A 20,885-nucleotide genomic window follows, 5' to 3' on the forward strand; every position below is an offset into this window, starting at 1 on the left:
GAAAAAAATGTCACTATATCAGAATGGAAACCCATAAGGCTTGAAAAGGATACTACAGGCATTAGCCCCAAAATCTGTCACTGTTTGGCAGGGGGTTGGAACTAGATGATCTTTAAGGTCCCTTCCAACCCAACCCATTTTATGATTCTATGATTAAACCACCGCTTCAGAGAAGTACAATGAAAATAATTGGTTTTACTTAACATTTGTATTTGAATGACTCATCCTCAAATTCAACCTGAGTGTCTGGTTATATGTTCTTTGTCATTACTCATTTTGAGGAAAAGCAGTCTTAACTATCTCCTCAAAGCACACATGGATAGCTTTATTGAAAAGAACGCACCCTGGCAGTTAATAAAAATCTCTTTACTTGTACACCTATCTGCCAGTGTTCATTGTGTGCACATTTACAACAAAAAAAGAAAATACCATTTATTTAGTCCCTTTGTCAGTTTTGAGCAAACTAATTTTCTTTATGAAGAACCCAGTTTCAATTAGTTTTTCCTCAAAATCTTTAATATTAAACATCATCTTTGCAGAAATTCACCATCCAACATTTGGAGTTGTGTTTCATTTTACTTCACAGACCTAACTACAGCAGTCTTCAACTGCTCTGAGCCCCACAGTGCATATGGCCATATGGTGATGAGAGTTGGTAATGTAAATGCAACATTCATTACAGGGTCACTGGCTGGGAGGTGGTGTTAAGATTCTGGGATCACAAAAGCTGAAAGTATGATCATGTATTTTATTGCAAAAAGACTCAAAACATTCACTGGTATGTACACCCACACAGCCATAATATATATTGGTTATATTAAAAAAATATGACCTCTTTAAAAAAAACACAAAAAATTCTTGAATGCCATATTCATACATCAGTTCTGATTTTCACTGTTTTATTTTTATATTCAGCTTTTTATTAACAGCAAAGGCAAAGACAGAAAGCAGGGAATAATACAACACACGCAAAAGGAAATTCCAGCTGACTGCCCACTGGTAAGCAAGAGAGAACATTTGCACTTCTAGGAAATTGTTAGATGGCTGTACAATGCTGTTGGGTGTCTATGTGCTCACCTTAGTAGTGGCTACAGGGAGGACAGGTAGTACTGCTTTCCTTAAATGAATGGAGGAGCTGAAAGATCACGTTTAAAATTGCTCTTAAATTCTTATCTAAGTTAGCAGATAAAAAAGTTTATCTGTTGAAAAATGAACATCTAATCGATGCCCTACAGCATCTTTAACAAGAATTGGAAACTTTTAATTATAAGCCAAGTATAGGCCCACAAGGTGAAAGTCTAATCCTGCTCAAGTCAGTGGTAACCTCCTGCCTTCAAACCTTCCCATCGAATGCAACATGGGCAAGACTTCACCAGCAGATTTTAAGAGGCTTCACAAGTTACTAGAGCTGTATCCTGGGTTGAGTGAGTTCTCAACTCCAAAAGTTGGTTTGATTTCAAAGCTCGACAGAAAGCTGTGTGGAAACAAAGAACTGTCTTTGAGAAGAGGACAGAGGAGCTTTACCTTGGTAACTCCATTCCCTCATACAGGCATACTTCTCCCACGTCCACCTGCCTGTGCCAGGCGCCAGGGCCAACGTGCTTTTGTACAGACTACAAGTAATTTCCTTCTATCCTTGCAGCACCTCGTAAGAGCTAGCAACTGATGAGTGGACGACAGAAGGAATCCTGCTCATGAACCATGCCAGACTTCTGACAACAATGTTTAACCACCCATGTAAAGAAAAGTTTAGGGGATATGGAGACTTAGTTACAGTCTGCTGTAATGAATCTTCCCATCCATGTTGCCTACAGGGCTATTAAAAAGACATTTTTTTCTCAGTGCAGCCAATGAAAATTCACCAAAGTTTCCAGTTTTGCTATGTTTGTTTGGCAAACTGTTTTATGGGACTTGCAACCTAAGACAACACAGAACTGCTTGGATTTGCCAACTTTTCTCTTAGGGACAACTCATAGCATCATCACAGGGTTTTTTTTCTCTTTCTGATCACAGCCCTGCACAGATGTACTGACACCAGGAACTTTGAATATAATTAAGATCTGCAGCCCCAAGCCACAGGGGACACAGGGATGACAGCAGAGTAACTGAAAAGATTAATGATACCTCCTTGGAAAAATCCAATGTAAAATGAAATGCAGATTTAAACAAAGGGGAAAATGTGGGAATTTTACTTGCAAAGTGAATTGAAAGCTGCCATTTCAGCCAGCTATCCTGCATGTTGCCTTTGTCTTTAGCTACCCAGTAACAATTAAAACAATTACTCTCTGCATTCTCTGAACGTCAGTGAATTCAATTACTCAACCTACTGTTTACTTACAGAGGGTTTAGTATTCTGTGTCATGAGCAATTCTGCACATAAGATGCTAAGAACTAGCTCCTTCAGTTTAAAGGCAAAAGTCTTATTGATGCTCTGAAGGATCTGAAGGAGTAGTGAATTGGGCATTTGACTTTTTGTCCTACTGAAACAATTACCAAGCCTACAGTGAAAGCTGATTTAACACCAATATACCTGGAATTATTTTTTTCTCCTCCTGGCTCAACAGTAAATCAGAATTAGGGATTTAGTCTGATAAATCTAGAAATAGTCTAAAAATCTCTCTTGAGTGAAGTCAGACTTAAGTTGTCAAACTCAGGATGCTGTGGCACATTAAAATGTGTTTCAGAGCCAGCCACTACTTCCTAAGTTCAGGTCCTTAGGCCTTGTTGGAATTCAGTCATCTGGTGTGCTTCCACTGCTAAAACCACCATGGAGATAGCACCAACAACCTTGATAATGGCTAAGGTGATTAGAGCACTTAAAACTCAGTAAGGATGGGCAAGATGAAACCTGCTCCAGGACTGCTCCCCCATATTTCTGCAGGTAAACTGCATCTAAGTTGTACTTGAAGCACCTAAAAGCTACTTTACCATTTTCTGTAAGTTCAAAATCACATTCCCACAATCACTGAGGAAAGGTCAGGTATTAATGCTACTTTGGGAAAGGTTAATCTATGCCAGGATATACATTGGCCTGAAAGTAAGAAATATGTCACCTCTAAACATGTGTGGCAAGCAAGGACAAAGAGCTTCCAAACTAAGAGAAAAATCAAATCTGCAAGATACTTCTTTCTATTCCACCTTAGGCTGACTATGTGAGATGCCTGCTCTAGGCCTTGTGCTAAACAGCCGGTATTCTCTAGCGGAGGAGATGCTCATCTCCGCGATGCTCACACAATGCCATGTTTTACAGAGTGTTAGATCTGCTGCGTTACCTCTGAAAGGCTTTCTGATATATTGGCAAGTGATTCCTATGCAAGTATTTCTGCTTTTCTACCAGAAGAACTGTGGATATCTGAATCAACAGTTTGGATTGTTAAAATAAACTTGTATTTGTCATACTGCATTTCTATTTAGTATATTTGCTTTCAGTGGCTAAATCGTATATAAGGAACATTAAAACATAACATGACTGATCGATCAAACATAACATGAAAAATTCTTCCAAAAGTATGGTCATAGAGTTATACTTCTGGCACAGAGTTGCTTACACATATATGCAGTTGGCACAAAAAGTCTGAAATGATGAGTGAAAAAGTATTTCTTGTATGAATTTTTTTTTCTGTGCTCTCTTCTGTCAACCTATGAGACAATGTCCTTTTTTACATGATTTGAAATACATCAGGAACATCTTAATCCTTAATTAACATACCCTGAAGTTACACTGTTACAAGAATCTGCAGAAACAGAAGGACTTTCTTTAGTATAACTTTCTGTGTCAATGAAAGCTATCACACTTGAGCTCATGGATTTAAGTGTGCATTAATCAGTCTTGTTCACACTTGTTCAGTGAGTAGTTCCAATAAAATTAATGAACCACCTGATGTTTCAGCTATATCTTGACACAGAGCCTACAACTGTTTCTATTTTAATCTCCATATAACTAATGTAAATAGGAAAATGTACTGTGCAATGAGCAGTGAAACCCAAAATACAAATACATTGAATTATATTACAAGCTAATTTGAACTCTGTATGATTAAGATCTGGAAAAGTGATTTTTATTTTAGTGAACTGAGATGGCATGTTGTTGTTTATAAGGCAGCATGGTGAATCATCCCTTACGTCCCAGTCTTCAGTTTTAGGAGTTGCCAGAGCAGTATTCAATTACAGTTCAGTTAGCAAAGCTTGGAAGTACACTGAATTACAAAGGGATGGAATAGCTAGTAATATGCATGCAAATATGAAGACACCTTGTAAGACAGCCTACTGGTGTTTTGTAGCTTGCAAACTAAGGTGTACGGTAAACTCTGGAACCCTACTATCTGCCAAATGTTCTGCTTTGGACTGTTGCATATGAGCTTCTGCTACCAAGACAGGCAGCTAGTCACCTTATTGTTTTTTCTATGAAAAAAAGATATTCCTTCTATTTACGTCAACATTGTGTAAATCAGCTTGAACATTTTCATTAAGGGATATCACTAAATTTTGTACCTACAGACACAGTTGAATATTTCAAAATCTGCATCTTGTTATCCTCAGGCAGGGCAGAGAAACACAAAGATGAAAAGAAATTTTACCTTCTACAACAGCAACAGCTAGAGCCAGTCAGTTTTTATTTGAGCTCAGAGCATATAGCTATTGAAGACATTTTCAGTATTTGTAGTAACAGCTGTGATTCCTACACATATTTTGCCAACAGAAGGACAAGCATTTTCCGCTGAGTAACTAACCATGCCTCCAAGGGGCCACGTTAGCAATATACAGGTCCTTTTAAGGATGCAGAGAACACCATCTTTGCTACCATCTTGACCTAAGTCCAAAAGATCAAGGCCCTTAGGGTCATGATTTCAAGCCGCCCTACCCACACCTTTCCCTTCAGCCATGTATTAGACCTTTGCTTCAACACTATGGGAAAAAAAAGTATGAACAAGTCCACTTCTGCATTTGTACTTCCCATGATTTGAGCAGTTCCTAAAGCCTGATACGTAGAGAGCTCTTGTTACAGACTTGATTATAGGCTGGTTGCCAGAAAGATCAAGTAAGATATTTCAAGCTTCATCAACCACATGGATGTGTCTTGTCTTTTTAGAGGATGTATTCTTCCCTGAGGCTTTCCAGTATTTTAAATTTCTACTATATTAAGTCGAATTTGTAATAGTTTCAGATAAATTTAGGATGACTGTGAGACTCAGCACAGAAGTCCACAAAACTGACAGTAATTGTCCAAAAGCGCTAAGTTTTTTGATGTTAAACTTTTGTGATTATACTGTCAACTGTAGATACGTTACATAGTGATCATTACCAAAATAGTTCGTTTATTGCACACTTGATCAGCTGCAACCAACTATTTCTCAAAAAAGCTGGTCTTCTCCTTGTGCCTCATGGCTGAAGAACACCAGCAGCCCCCTCCTTGCCCCTCCACACACACTCATATTTTGCAACTGTATCTTCAAGTTCTCCTTATCTACTTGTATTTGTTTTCTGTTGGACATGAGGCATAATAAAGCATAAGCTCTACATCTTACAGCTAGACACACACCTGACGGGCTGGCTAACAATGTAAGTGTTGGTGTACTTGGCTGCCAGGAAATCCAGCTGAAAATCAAGTCTCTCATCCTCTGGCAGATGAACAAATGGGTTTAGGGGCTGTCTTCAGTTGCTGGAACTACTGCAAAGGATTTTCCCTTCTGGGATCTCTACCCTACTTTTAGACTTGACTGAACTGGCCTGCAGGTTAAACAGCAGTTACAAAGGGACTAACAGAGGTACCTGTGGCATGATTGCAGAAACCTTAGATCTTCAGTGAACTGGGTTAAAAACTGACTTGCACCTATCTCAGAAATTACGACATGCAGAGTAATGTCTGTTGAATGCAAGAATAACTATTCACCTGAGCAAGAATCTAAGGTTTTACCAGATAATGCTCATAGGAGGAAAAAGGAGGTAGCCTTAAACTTTAACGATGCACCTATCTACCTACCTCATGATTTCCACTATTTCAAATCCTCTAAAGCCAGTGAAGTGCACTGCAAAAGGCTCCACAATGGGATGTCAGTTCAAAGCGCTGGCAAAGAGTAACCTTACATGTTTGACAATCCTCCTTCAAGGCCTACCCTATTCATACCTGAAGGAAGAATGTGACTAACAGAACAAGTTGTTTATCTCTTGTACAATGTTACTGAAATTTGTAAATTAGGAATTCCTCCTAAAATAGAAAAGTGTTCTGAAATTGTTCTAAATTTTAGGTAGAAAAATGGAAAGTTACACAACTATAATAATGCATACCACATAATGAAAAGCACCCCTTAATGAAAAGCCCCCAAAGACTCTAGAGAAAAATACATATGAAGTGCATGACCACATTCACCAAATCTAATTCTTAAAAATGTGTGAGCTTAGGAATGTCCAAAAATGGAAGCAGAAGATACCAGTGCTACAGAATCTAGAATATTATCTCCCAATAATCTGCAAAAGGTACAGCAGCTGCTTGTAAAAGCAATGCTGTGCTCTTGTTTGTGTGCCATGTAAGATATGTGCACAGTAACCATGAGTGCCACAAATAAATGTTAGGAAAAACTTTCAGTTTCTATTACTTCACAGCAACTTCAGAGCACACAAATGGCACAGGATCAGTCCCACTGTCTTTATGTTCTTTAGCAATGTCATCATTAACAATGCCTTCAAAGGAGATGCTTGCCTACCCAATTCCATTTCAGTCGCTGAAAAGACTCCCTATAACTTCCAAGAGAGCTCAGCACAGTTTTGTATGAATTGTATTGCCCTTGTGGATGGATTTGCATTTTGTGCCCAAGTTAAATAATACCAAAACCTCTAAGAGACACAAAACATCCTAGAAATCACCTTCTGCCCTGCCTCTATTACCCAAAAGCAGTCCTGAGTAGAGGCATACAAATGTAATGAACTAGTTTTCGTCAAGTTTTGCCCATCAGTTAAATGTTCATTAAAATAAAACAAGTATGCTCAATCCAAACTGAAGCTTGGAAACACTGCCAGGGAGCTAGCCACTAAAAGGTCTACTACAGAAGTAGGAGAGAGCAAATGTCCCATTAATTTCCACAATCAATATGAACAGCTCAACGCCAATACTGTAGCACCTAAGTAGTAACTGCTGATTTATTGCAAGCTTTTCTTGGAGGAATCCAGAGGACAAAATTTGCAACCTAGTTATAATTTTATGGAAGTATCAGAAAGACATAGGGGTAACTGTCTAGGGCCTCAGGAGCTCAGTCTCACCCAATGAGCAACACATGATGCAGCACATGCACTTCAGGAATGACCATACATGTGCACAGCCTCCCCCATTCCACCCACTGCTGCATTTGGCACCAACACAAAACAGAGGGTGTTGGCAGAGGCAGAAGTTCAAGAGGAAACCACAGCCTCTCTAAAAAGCCCCTAGAAACAAGTGCACAGGCCATCCACAGCAGCAAATATATGGTATAAAGCACACATGCATCCAGCAGATGCAAACCTCCTCCCACGCATGAATGCGAAAGTCTTCCAAATTGTTCCCCAGCTTGCTCTTTTTGTTCAGTCATCCTTCTCTTAGCAGACAAAACTTCAACCTAAAGCTCTATTTACATAAGATCACAAAGAAGTCTACTGTTAAAAGTAATACCTGAATGCATAACACACACACAGAGTTTAATTACTGGAAGAAAACTGTAAGCATCGTTTGCTCTCTCTTATGTAATTGCACACGCATAAGGTATCTTTAACCTACACGATGACAGCTATGACAATTACACTTTATTTATAGTGTATTCCATTGCTTTTAGATTTAGATGTGCTCATAGTATCTGAAATGTAACATAAATACATTATTGCTGTAGTTATGCTGTGCTTCCTGACCAAATTTCCCTAAAATGTGATGTGTACACTGAGAAGACTTCCCTAACTCCTTCAGGGATATACTAAATATCTTGGGAACACACTGCCCCAAGCAATGTTTTTTTTTTTCAATATCCATATATAAGAATATGTCCCAGAGTTTTCACTATCCTCTGGATCTGTTCCCAGAATAATTTCAGGAAATTTCTAGGCCTTTCTGTATAAGTAAGCTTTTCTAAAATACTCTTTGGGAATAGACTCTAGAAGCAGATGGATCACAAACATTGGAGCCCATCAGGAAACAGATTATTAGCAAAGTCGGCATTTACACACTTGGACTTCCTTAGGACTTTTATTTTTATTAAAAAGTGAGCAGTTACTGCTGAAAAAAACCAACAGCATCCATTTTGGTGTTAACAGTCTCTTACTATATCTGTGGCATCCAACTGTATTTGTCACGTATCTTTATCCTGCTTACCTTCATGATGTTTCCTGAATCTGTGCTACTGACACAATGCCCTGTCTCATTTGATTAAATAATTGAATGTCACATCGCTTTCTTCTCAATGTGAGAACACCAAAACAATTCTTGGACAAAAATGTGTCTCATCCTTTTTTTAAGGAACAGCCCTTACAGAGTGAGTAAGCTATTCCAGAAAATTAAATGGCAAAAGAGAGCAAAGTTAGTGACGAATCTCAAGGCCTCTTAATCCCAGTTCCCTTGGGAACTGTACAGTGTTTTGCTTGACATTACAGAAGATAGACAGGTGTGAATTATAATCTGCTGGAGGTGAATATGGAAGCACATTAAAAAGCAGTACCATTTCAACTGGATTTCCCAGGTCCTGCCCTCTGAATCATGTTTTCTTGTAGCTCACAAATAATGTTTATCAAAACTTTTCAACACTGAAAAGCATTAAGTATATTCAGAGGAAAATAAACTGGCCAATATTTGGGTACTAGGTCTTCGATTCTTAAATATTTCTAAAAAGCTGTAACAAGAAGTGATTTTTTAAAGTATTCCATATTGACATAAAATAATTACTGCATTGTACTTAAACTTATTCTGTAACTACAGTAATTTCATATTTACATTGGATCAACATTTACATGGAAACATTTGCTTGAACGTAACTGCACTTGCAAGCATTCTCACCCACTAATATTTAAATTTTTATCTCAAAGTATTCTGAGACAAACCACTGATGTATACCTAAACAACTTGGCAGGCAGGCAGAGCAGTACTTCAACAATTTTTCAATGTATTGTTGTCTCAGCACAAAAAAGTCCATACTTACTTTATGAAAAATACTACAACATCTCTAGGGTGTATGAAACAAATTGCTTTTAATGCAGCAGTTTTGGCTCATATTAAAAGCATGTGGAGATTAATTTCTCTCTTTTTGAAGGTAAAATGAGTTAACTCTGCCAACACGTAAGAGGAAAAGTTCTGATGCTCTTAAGCACTCCATAAAAACACTCAGACCCCAGTTACCTTTTAGCGACAATGCAGATATCATGTGAAATACACAGCTAATATTTAAAATTTATGTAACAGATTATTTTTTGCAAACTTTCAAGTATAAACAAGAAATTTCATTCTAAATAAGTCCTTTTCATAAACCAACATAATTTCCAGGACACAATCACCCAGTTTGATCGGATATTAGAAGCAAAGTGTCAATAAATACATGCATTTTTATACTGTTTTGCAAATGAATATTGAATAGAATACTGCCACCTTTTGGCTATGATCTGGACTGAAAAACGAGACTTCTCTGTAAAACTTCTAATTGCCATACAATACGTAAAGAATTTAGTATGTCAACAGGCTAATGTTATGCTTATCATTAACATATTGTTGATGTAAGAATTTAAGAACAGAAGTTCTCGCACCTAACAGCACAGTGTTATCCTACTGTTTCTCAATAACGAGCAAGAACTTTCACAAGGGCTTTTGTCTTTAGCAGAAAAGATGCAGGCATAGCTTTGACATCAGGCTAATGGAATTACTACTTGACAACATAGCAATTCCTCTACTGCTTAGAGTAAAATCACGATACTTCTGTGTAACTCATACACTCAACTTCATAAATACTGATTCACTAACTGATTCTCAGAAAATTCTTACTGGAGAATTGTTGAGTCTAATATTAACATATAAGCATTTTGAAACACACGTGAAATGTGTGTCTTTCAGCAACCTCCAAAAGAAAGGCTCTAAAGTCTCTTACTGTGAACAAACAATGCCACCAGAAAAGGCAGTGCAGAAGAATACAGAGCCTGGGATTTGGGGTTAATTCCTAGCAAGTGTTCCAAGTCATTGCAGAGAGATTCTCCCAACTGTAAGCTAATCAGTTTTCAATTTAATTCATTTATACTGAATAAATTTTAAAAAGGGAGATTTGATCCATCTTCAGGGAAGAGTTTGCTGATTAAAAAGTTCAGGAAAACAAAGCACTCCCTTTTTTGTTTCAGTATTTGTTTTATGAATGTGGTGAGTGGCTATCTAACTATGTGGAAGGGCTATCAGTTATCTAAGGGCTACTGTAAATCAGATCCTATAAGCCTACAACAAACTTACTGTGAATTCAGCTATCTAAACTCTGGTTTTGCATTTTCGGAAAGTAACTAGGAACTTGATGAAAAATACAAAGAAAACCCTAAATTCCTCTACTTTAAAAGAAGAAAGGTTCTTGCCCAACTCCCTGTAAAATGCTAATGCTGTAGTTAAGTGGAGTATGATTTTCAACTCTAAGAATTTTCATACAGTCATGCTTTAAAGAACATGTTAAAAGCATAACAACAAATCATTTTACTACTGTAGAGGCAGGGTTCTTCTGTCAGTCTTTTTCCTAGTATTGCAAATACTTGATATGGAAACTTACTAAACCATGTCAGAGTTAAGTAGGGGGAATTCACTACACTGGGGACTTAATTTCCAGCCACAAATATAACCATTTGAAATACACATTGACAAGGATATTTCGGAATTCTAAGACATCATTAGTATTTAGAGACAAACAAACAGCAGGATACATAATTCATACACTTTCAGCCACTCACTTTTAAACCAACTCTCTTTAAAATAATGGCATTTTTCTGAGTGTTGGCTATTGGCACACTCAGTGCTTTTAATGCAGCAGTTTTGGCTCACATTAAAATCACGCGGACATTAATTTCTCTCTTTTTGACAGTAAAATGAGTTAATTATGCCAACACGTGAGAGGACAAGTTTTTATACACAAACAAGGAGTTTTTACACATAGACTATCCTAATTTTCTGGCTAGAACTGTTCAGGCTCAGCTTGAAACTATTTATACAGAAATTTAGTTCTTTGTAATTAAGCAAGTGTATAAACAATTTAACTCTAGACCCTTTCTTCCTCATCTGTCCTATTCAAAACTATTTTTACCAAAATAATCTGAAAAGAACAATTAATATTTACAAACTACTTGTGTTTTGGAAACAAAATTTTAAGCAGCGTTTAACTTTGACAAATAGCCTTCCTTAACCTTCACAAATTTGCCTGTAGGGATAAAATGACAAATGACTCTCACAATGGGGTTTATTAGACTCCTAGAATATTGCTCTAACATGGCCCTTCAGGAAATACTATTTCAGATTATATCAGCACTTCCATTATTCAGGGCCTAATAACACAGCTTGAAAAAAAATAACCAACAAAAAAACCAAAACACCCACACACACCTTCCCTGTGGGATGAAATTTAACACATAACATCATGAACCGATGTTGCTTCAACAGCTTAAAATGTATCACAGTCTCATAACATTCTGTGCCTGTATGTAGCTCATGATGCCTGTATTTCTGAAATAATACTTTTAAAGATTAGCACAGGCAACTGAAATGTTTTCAGTATTTTGGGATGGGAAAGGAAAATTGGACATCTTTAACTATCTTAAAGTTAACTTAACTATCTTTAGTATAGTGGGAAAAATGCTGTGCTGCTGCAGGCAACAGTATTATCTGTTATGCTAATGTTCTGGTCCAAATCATCTGTCTGTTTCTGACTCTCTAAAATCCACTGAAATCAACTGATCTTTCCCACTGCCTTCAACAGGTTTGGATCAAACTCTCTAAGATTATGTCACGCCACAGAAGACTAGTCTACAAGGATACACTACCAGACATTTTGAAATACCAGTCTTGTTAGGCAAGGAAGGAACAAATAATTATTGAGACCTAAGACATCATATTCTGTTGACTGAAAACACTAATACAAATTATGCTGATCAATACTGTATTATGCGTACAACAGTGTAAAAGGAAAGTCAGCGTTCCCTTCACCTTCCTGCCTAAGGCTCCATTTAGGATTGGGATTCTGAGGCAGTTGGTACCAGCAATCACAGCATCTGAGTTAGAAGCTAACCTCCCTTTATTGTCAAAGGAGAGAGAAGCCCATGACCACGGGAAGAATTTGATAATTTGACAGGAATGCCTATACCATCCCTCCTCCTGCTACTTGTTCCTACAGCAGCCATGTTTATTATAGTATCTTGTAAAAACGTGACTGAAGTGGTGGACTCAGTACATGGATGTTGCTAACAAGTTAATATCTTCACTTCAGATACTCCTTTAGTAATAACAAGTTCTCCTCACTGCAGGCTGCATCTTCCCTTTTTTTATCCACTTCTTTAACTTTCTTATTATAAAATCTGTCAAGATGCTCTTAAAACTAAATTCACTAAGAGTTCACATTATTAAGGTCATACAGTACAACTGATTAATAGTGAGAACAGAAGAGCTGGAAAATGTGAGAATACCTGGCTCCCAAAAACCTTTGTCCAGAGACGGTAACAAATTTATAAAGGGTGTCGCAAAAAAACCAAAACCCAACCAAACTCAACAAAACTACCAAAATTCAAAACCAAAAAGCCAAACCAAACTTTGCCAGCTCACTGTTGTCTATAACCTACCCCCTTTAGGAGTGCAGGAGAGTACCACCTACCCACATGTGCTCTGCTTTGAAAGCACTGAGTCCATCTCACACTTTGTAAGGCAGCGATCTCTCTACTGTTGCATCTTCCTGCCTCTTTGTATGTGTCTTGACTGCTCTGCAAGCTCTGTGGTGTCAGCCTCAGACATATCCAGACCCTGCCTGTACACCTGGATTTCCTACCAAAGGGAAAAAGTGTACTTAGACCTCCTTCTGATATGGAAAAAAGATGACGGTGCATGAAGAGTACACAGCTCTTGATGAGCATAGAGAATTTGTTTCTTTTTCTGTCCATGAGCGACTTACTGTATTTTTACTGCCTTACCTATCTGTAATACTTCAACTTATGTCCTCTTACGTGACTTGTTTTAGTGAATGTTTTAGCTGCTGTTTCTCTTACCCACTTTTATCCCTGTTTGGATCTGCTATACCATCTCCCACATTGTACCCCACAAAAATTGTCCTTAGCTTATTTTCTTGAGCTGCCTTTGTGCCATTTATTATCTCCATATGATCTTCTAGTAATATTCTTACACAACTTTATCTCATGTATCAATCATCCATTCTACATATTGTCCCACAATTATCACAATGAATGTAGGCTACTGCAGCTGTGGAAGAACAATGGCTTAAAAGACAGCTCTTGAACAAAAGAAGAGAAATGAACATCTTCACCACAACCCCCACCCCCGTGAGAAATTCTGCTTTCCACTGTCTTAGACTCATTACCGACTGGAGGCCCCTACAACAATTAACTACTGCAAGAGACCAGAGTGAGGTCAGATCTTTTCCTCTTTCCCTGGTCCTGCCACCAGTCTATTGTGCTAGCTCTGAGTAAGTCTTTATCATCTCCCTGCTTCAATTTTCCTCCTCAACAAATGCGCCTAAAATGTTATCCCTCCTGGAGAAGTTAATTTGAGATGAGTACAGGGAACACTGTAAGACTGGAATGTTTTTCTTGTAGTTAGCATGGTGTCTCAGTCCACTTCCCATGGACAAAGCCCAAGAACAGCAATGGTTTCTCTTTGTATTTTCAGGCATCTTTGGTGCATTACTGTTGGGGGGGTGGGGGTGGAATAACACCTACCCACCTCCAAGTTTAAACTGGATCTATACCTGTGTGAATGTCCAAAACTGAACTTTTGAACTCTCAGGAAGACTGCTGCTTCCTACTGGGAACCAGTATGATCTGGCTATAAACGTTGATAAAACCATGACTGAAGAGTGCCACATCACAACGTCCTTCTCCAATTAATACGGAGACAGAACCCCCATTAGGAGGCTGATCACACATTGTGTTTCTACACATAGACTACTTGAGAAAATGGGAGGCTAGGGGCCTCAAAGAAGGGCTCCCTGAAAAAAAAAAAAAAAAAAAAAAGACACAGCTTTGGAGAGAAGAAAGGGCAGTGAAAAACCCTTCTGCCTTTGGAAAGAAGGCAGTGAAAAACCCAGCTGGAGGAAAGATCCTGGAGATCAGGGGGTATGTGTGGAAATGACTGCCAGGGGGTGCTGAGGGACCTCAGTCTGTAATGCCCAGTGTCAGTAACTGTGAGCAGCAGCACACCACAATCCAACACAACTTTGTCTCCATCGCTCCTGGACCAGCAATGACCTCCCTGCTGGAAAGCCAAGACCTACTGAACATAATGCTGGGGGGGGGGGGGGGGGGGAGCCCAGTGCATGTGAGATAATCCAGTAGGGTAACTGAGATTATCTTAGCTTTTTACTTATTAGCTATTAATTATTAGCTAATTATTAATTAGCTCTAACCTTGGTGGTTCTTGAATAAACCCAAGTACCCAGACCCACTATGGGCTGTTGGTTACTCTGCCTTGCCCATGAACATTACAAGCCAGTATCCTGCAGCCTGTAGCAGAGTCCCATCCTTTCTGAACCAATGCCATTGCGGGAAGCTGATGCACAAAACCATGGATGTATAAGACTAGTTTGAATACAGCTTTCTTGTAGGATTTGCGATGGTGACTGACCATTATCATGACCTGCTGAAGACAGGTACAATAAAGACATACAAAGGTGAAATATTCTGCTTGTGTTTATACAGCATTCTCATATGATGTCTCCAGATTGCCGCTAAATCCACGTGATATACCCCAGAGGGCTCCCATTGCAAAGGCACCCAGCAAATACCTGCAACTATTCACCACCACCCTTTCCCAAGCTACTCGTCTCTGCAAAGCTACCACAAGCAGGCAGGATTAGGCATGCCAGCCCCAGTCCTTTCCCATAACTGAACGGGGCACAAGAATGGGTACGGGGCTGCGATCTCTGAGACCCCATCCCCCATGTTACTGGGGCCAGGCTAGACCCCAATTAACAGGGCAGGCTGACAGCTGAGAGATTAATGAACAATCCTGAGAAATGACAGATTATTTCTTCAGTAAATGCAGGCAAATATGCACCTGCCAGGAAACCATCTATTTAAAGAGTGTCCATTTGTAAGCTCTTCCTAAGGTAGCTGAAACCACTGTCCAGACCATCCGCTCACAGCAACATTTGCTGTTTGGATAGTGGTACATTCTCAACTTACAGGCCACACCACTTGCCCAGATGACTCTAAGTCTTGCTTCTCTTTACATTTTGTCTTGCTGCAAGAGAGCAATACCCCATCCTTCTTGGGAGAATGAATGAGCTATTTGGCAAACCAGACCAGAGTGCACAGAAGCTAGTTTATGAAAAAAAAATTGTAGGTGGGGGAAAAAATGAGAAGTGGAGGAGATACAGCTCCCTTCTTGTTTCTGATTCAGAATTTTTGAACTCTCAGGAAGACTGCTGCTTCCTACTGGGAACCAGTATGATCTGGTTTCTGATGTGTTTAAGCTTTTGGCCAGGCCCACCATCTGATTGCAAAGCTCTGGATTTTGAACCTAAACAAGATGGAACATGTATCAAGCATTATACAGCTCTTTTCCCCTCTTTTTCCCTTTAAACTCTTGGGGCAGCTGACTTGAGCATTATGTTATTGTGGGATTGATCTATCTTTTTGTGATCCAGTTAGAAGGGCTTTTAAGAAGGTTGTGCAGTGTTTGCTCAGAGCTGTAGACTTCTGAATCAGAGTTGGTTCCTAATGAACCTAGAGAGCAAGCAGGGCATGTGCAGTGTTTAAATTTGGGTCCTACTTTGCTCAGGTACTTCAAAATCCTGTATTTAGGAGTCAATTTAAGCTTGTGAATGTTACACATTTGCAGCCCTTATTAGAGCAATATGTAATCCATAATGCGCTTTAATTACTGAAAGGAAGATTACCAGTTTCATCAAAGTTGCATTTAAATAATGCAGTAACGAAATAAAAAAAAAGCTAATGCAGTATTAAATAAAGCAGTAACAAAACATTTACCATCTAATAAAAGAAGAAAACACAACAAAAATTAATTCATCACAAGCTGGTTAACTTCTGCAAGTACTACCTAACATACATGAATATGACAGAAATTTATTTTTAGCATCCCTTGCTTAGGAAAAACTTCAAAAAAATCTTCTGTTTCATGAAATGCACCCACTTGCTATATAATGTTTGCAGTTTCCAACCCTTACACTAAAGTCCTCACGAAACAAACATCCTCTTCATTTTCTATGTATCAAAAATAATTTAAAAACATTTCAAAACACTAAATCTTGGAGGTAAACACCTTAGGCTAAAATAGTTTCAAGCCCTATTTCCTGAACAATGAAAATGGGAGCAAATTTTTAAAGCCACAGTCAGAAAATATATTCAAGATCAAAAAAAGACTATATTACAGGAACAGAAGTCATGAAACTCATGGCTAAAACCAGGTTTATATCAAATTCAGATGGTTTTCAAATGATTGTTTTCAAAAATCCTACTGATATAAATGTTTCACCTTCAACTCAGATTTTCATGCATACTCATTCCACAAATGTTTCATTTTTTATAACTGAACTTAAACTGATCCAACAGTCAAGGGACGTTCTTTCCATAGGCAAATTTATAAAATAATATTCACTACAAGTTGCTGTACACTGATTATATTGAAACTTTTTTATAATAACATATTATGTTTCCTCAAATACTGCCTCGGGATATAACATTTAAAAACATTTCCCAGTGGGAAAATATCCTTTTTATTCCCTCCCTTTTATTTCCCTTTTACATTTTTTTTCTTAATAAATCAAAGGAACGGCAATTTCAAGTTACTTAACAGATGATTTATTGTAGCCTTTAATACAAAATGCTACTTTGAAAAATAACTTTAGAACACACTTATTTTGAAAAGCCTCATTTGTTTACCTGATCTCCAGTTCAAGTATACTTGAACTCCAACAGTTTTCCCCCAAATCTCTCTCCTGCAAACAACTTGGGATTGCAAAGCTGGTTTCTTTCATGCTCATCCATCATCATCAATAATAAAGATGTGATATTAAATCATGCCCTTCCTCACTGATTCCAATACTCTGGGATAAAGAAACTTTACTTATAATTGCCTGTCTTGTTTTGGATATTTAAAGTACACTGTGTCACACTTACAGAGCCAAATTCATTTATTCCTAAGCAATCCAACTAAGCTCACTGAAGTCTTCAGTCATTCCCACATCCAGTTCTGTCCTCTAACAGGCCTTTCAAAACTCTCTTGAGAACACAGAATTGGACAAGCCGGTAGAACTGAAGATGCATTTGTTATTTTCTAATCAAATTATACTTTCTCCTACCTTTTCTTGTTACCTTGCTGAACAAAATCAAAATTGTACCATAGGGTGGAAAGGACTATTTCTGTGTAAAAGATTCCTCCCTCCATTCTTTTGACATACTGCATTCTTTGAAGTAAGCAAGCAACAGACTAAGAACAGGTTCAAAGCCAGCAGTCGTATGTTTTCCTTTGCAATTATAATTTTGACTTGATCATGCGCCAGTATATTATGATACATGATGTATTGCTTAGGAGGATGTCAGTCAGCAGAGACATCTACATTTGTAAGAGATTCAACTCTTAAGCCTTGACTCTAACAGGTATCCTGTATTTGTAAGCTATGAGAAAGGGCATATTTTTCCCCACAAGTAGCATGTAGGCATAAAGCCCCTTTCCTCATGAAATAATTATCTCCTTGCTTCCTCTGTTCTTCATCACCTTTGTGGAGGAGGAAAAAAAAAAAAAAAAAAAAAAAAAAAAAAAAAGCATTTATTTACCTGTTTTACAAAAAAACTAAGTAACCAGTTAGTAACTGACTGACTTCTATTAAAATGTTCACTTGATTGAAATTACCAGTGAACCTTGCAACACAACAGTGTTCCATGAATTTTTCAGTTTTTAATGAGAGAAATATTTCCAAAAATTCATAAAATGTCACATTGAAAGCTGGCAATAGAGCCTAACACCACTTATTGGTAAAGTACAATCACATAAGCATTGCTGCACTCAGCTTTTTAATATGGCCATCCTCTCAAGTGAGGAAAACTTGCCTATGAAAGCTCCATTAGTATAAATGCAGAGTAATTCCACTAATTTAATTATCATTCAATTAAACAAGCTCTTTACTAATATCCTTGTGCCAGAAAACGTGTATCAAATAATTATAAAGTTTTAATATGGTACTTCCATTTTGGACTCTTGTTTTTCCTCATTTTTTTCCCCCAAATACTTTAAAATACTGTATCATCATAGCCATCTTCTATTTTAGATGATTCAACTGAATTATGGGACACACTTAGTGTAAATTTGACTGCTATCCAGAAACAGTCGACAGATGTGAATTCTTCTGTATGTCACATACTTGATTTTAGGAATATTTTTGTTCTCGCAAGTGTAAAAATTATTTATGGAATGCAGGAATTAGAATCTTTTTTTCCGACAAAAACAAAGCTAAAAGAAAAAAAGACAGAAATATTATTTCTGAATTACAAATACCAAAATTTAAAAAATAAACAAGTTATGTAAAGTTTGAATCATATCTTCTGTGTCAAAGGATGTGGAAGAAGTTAGTAGGTTCTATTCCCCTTTGATAACGTGGGACAGAAAAATATTTTACTATGATTTCCTAGTGTTACTTAATTCTAACAATGCAAAGAATGTTGGATTCCATTGCTGTGTTAACAATGAGATAAATGACATCCAATTATGTAAAAGTATTCCTTTAGACAAAATTTCCTCACTATTTCAGAAATATGAAATCAAAAGACTCAGCCCAAGCAAGACACATTCCTGTTGATTTTCTTAAGATATTTTTGTAGATAATTCTAGCCAAGTGGCTTTTATTACATAAACCAAACTAGCAATCTTAAGTACATTGATATTTAAGAATCTTAAGTACCAGTGGACTGAATTTTCAGAAGGGAAGAAGTTCAGCTTCAGGTCTGGTCTATGTCAAAAATTAAACCTGACCTAGAGATTACTAAGCCTTGTATAATTCCTCAGTCAGGTGTTTGTGCAAGAGTTCAAACTAAACTCAATTATCCAGTCATTCACTTAAGACTGGTTAAGACTTTTGCCATGAAAGCTTAAATGTCTTCTAGAACAATTTTCCCTAAGAGGCTATAGATACCTCACTAAATTATATGGCTAAAGCAGTCAGACACACTCCTCTCTTCTCAGAAGAGTAGTCCTCAGTGCTGAGTACATTTCACGTTGGGAATTTACAACAGGTGTCCCGACAGTTCCTCTTGGCACAGTATTGTCATAGCAGTCTTTCTGCTAAAAATGCTTTGCCCAGCTATTCTTTACATCTTTCAGCTCATTACTGTACTTGGACATAGTCGCTCATCAAATAGAATTGAGCACTGCACAGTGCCTTGGATGCTTTAGCCTTTTGCACTGCTGAGGGCCTTCCACTGGCAACTCCACAGCCTGCTTTCCACAAACAGCTCTGTAACCAAACTGCCATAAGGAGGAACAACTAACAGCAAATCTGAACAGGCCCTGGTGAAACCCACCTAGTTACTATGGGAAAAGTATTACAAGGGGGTATCTTTCACCATTAGAGTGATGTATGCCATCAGCAATATGTAGGTACCATACAGGAACTATTTAAAGCTAAATATATCTACAATTACTATGAAAAACATAAGGGTGCCTTGCAGGTAAAAAGATATCCTTTTCCACAGCTGATGTTCTGAGAAGACTGTTACTAATACAAAACGACACACCCCACAGAATCCTATAAAAAGTGTTAACAACTCAGGGTCACACGAAGAACTGACTTCATTCATCCTGCATAAATACTTTCTTTTACTTACAGAACATCTTCTACCATCGTAATCATTAAGCTGCTATGAAGTCTTGCTTCAAAATGCCAGCCTGTCACATTCTTAATTCTGTAGCCTTTATATCTTTCTGTTAAGGTAGGGAGAACATCACTAGCACCCTGAAGAACGGCTTAGTAAATGTACCATCTCCTTATTTCTCATTTCCCACTTAACATTTAAAACAAACCTGCCAACTCTAAAACTAACCTGTACCACAACTAATTTAACTCACTATTCAGCATAAACAGCTACTGTAGCTACCATAGACAAAGTCTGTAGTTACATGAATCATAAAGCAAATGATTTATGCCTCAGCCTTGAGTCATGCTTTATGTGAAGAGATGAGGCTTGACTCACTAGAATCAATCAACGGTATGTCCAGCCAAGTATCAACAGAAAACATACGAAGTATAAAAGCAAAAAGTACCTTTTATACCTTTCAGTGTTCTGGTGAGTTAACACCATGGTGAATCAGGCACCATTTAGGTTGGAACCTTTAAGATCATCAAGTCCAACCGTTAACCTGGCACTGCCAAGTCCACCACTAAACCACATCCCCGAGTGCCACATCTGTATGACTTTAAAATTCCCCCAGGGATGGGGACTCAACTGCTTCCTTGGGCAGCTTGTTCCAACGCCTCCTTACTCTGGATACAGTATCCAAGTTATTGATATTAGTGACCCCCCTGTTCCTGTTGCTGAACTCAACATTTCCACACTTGCTTGGGTATCACTGTGTAAGCCACTGTCCACCGGCTCCACAGCCTCCTTGCACCTCACCTGTCATGCCCTCACCACCAAGAGCTCAGAAACACAGCGAACATGGACCATCACTTAACTAGTACTTCACTTTGTGC

The sequence above is a fragment of the Falco punctatus genome (genome assembly GCF_963210335.1).
Source record: "Falco punctatus genome assembly, chromosome: 3".
NCBI lineage: Eukaryota > Metazoa > Chordata > Aves > Falconiformes > Falconidae > Falco > Falco punctatus.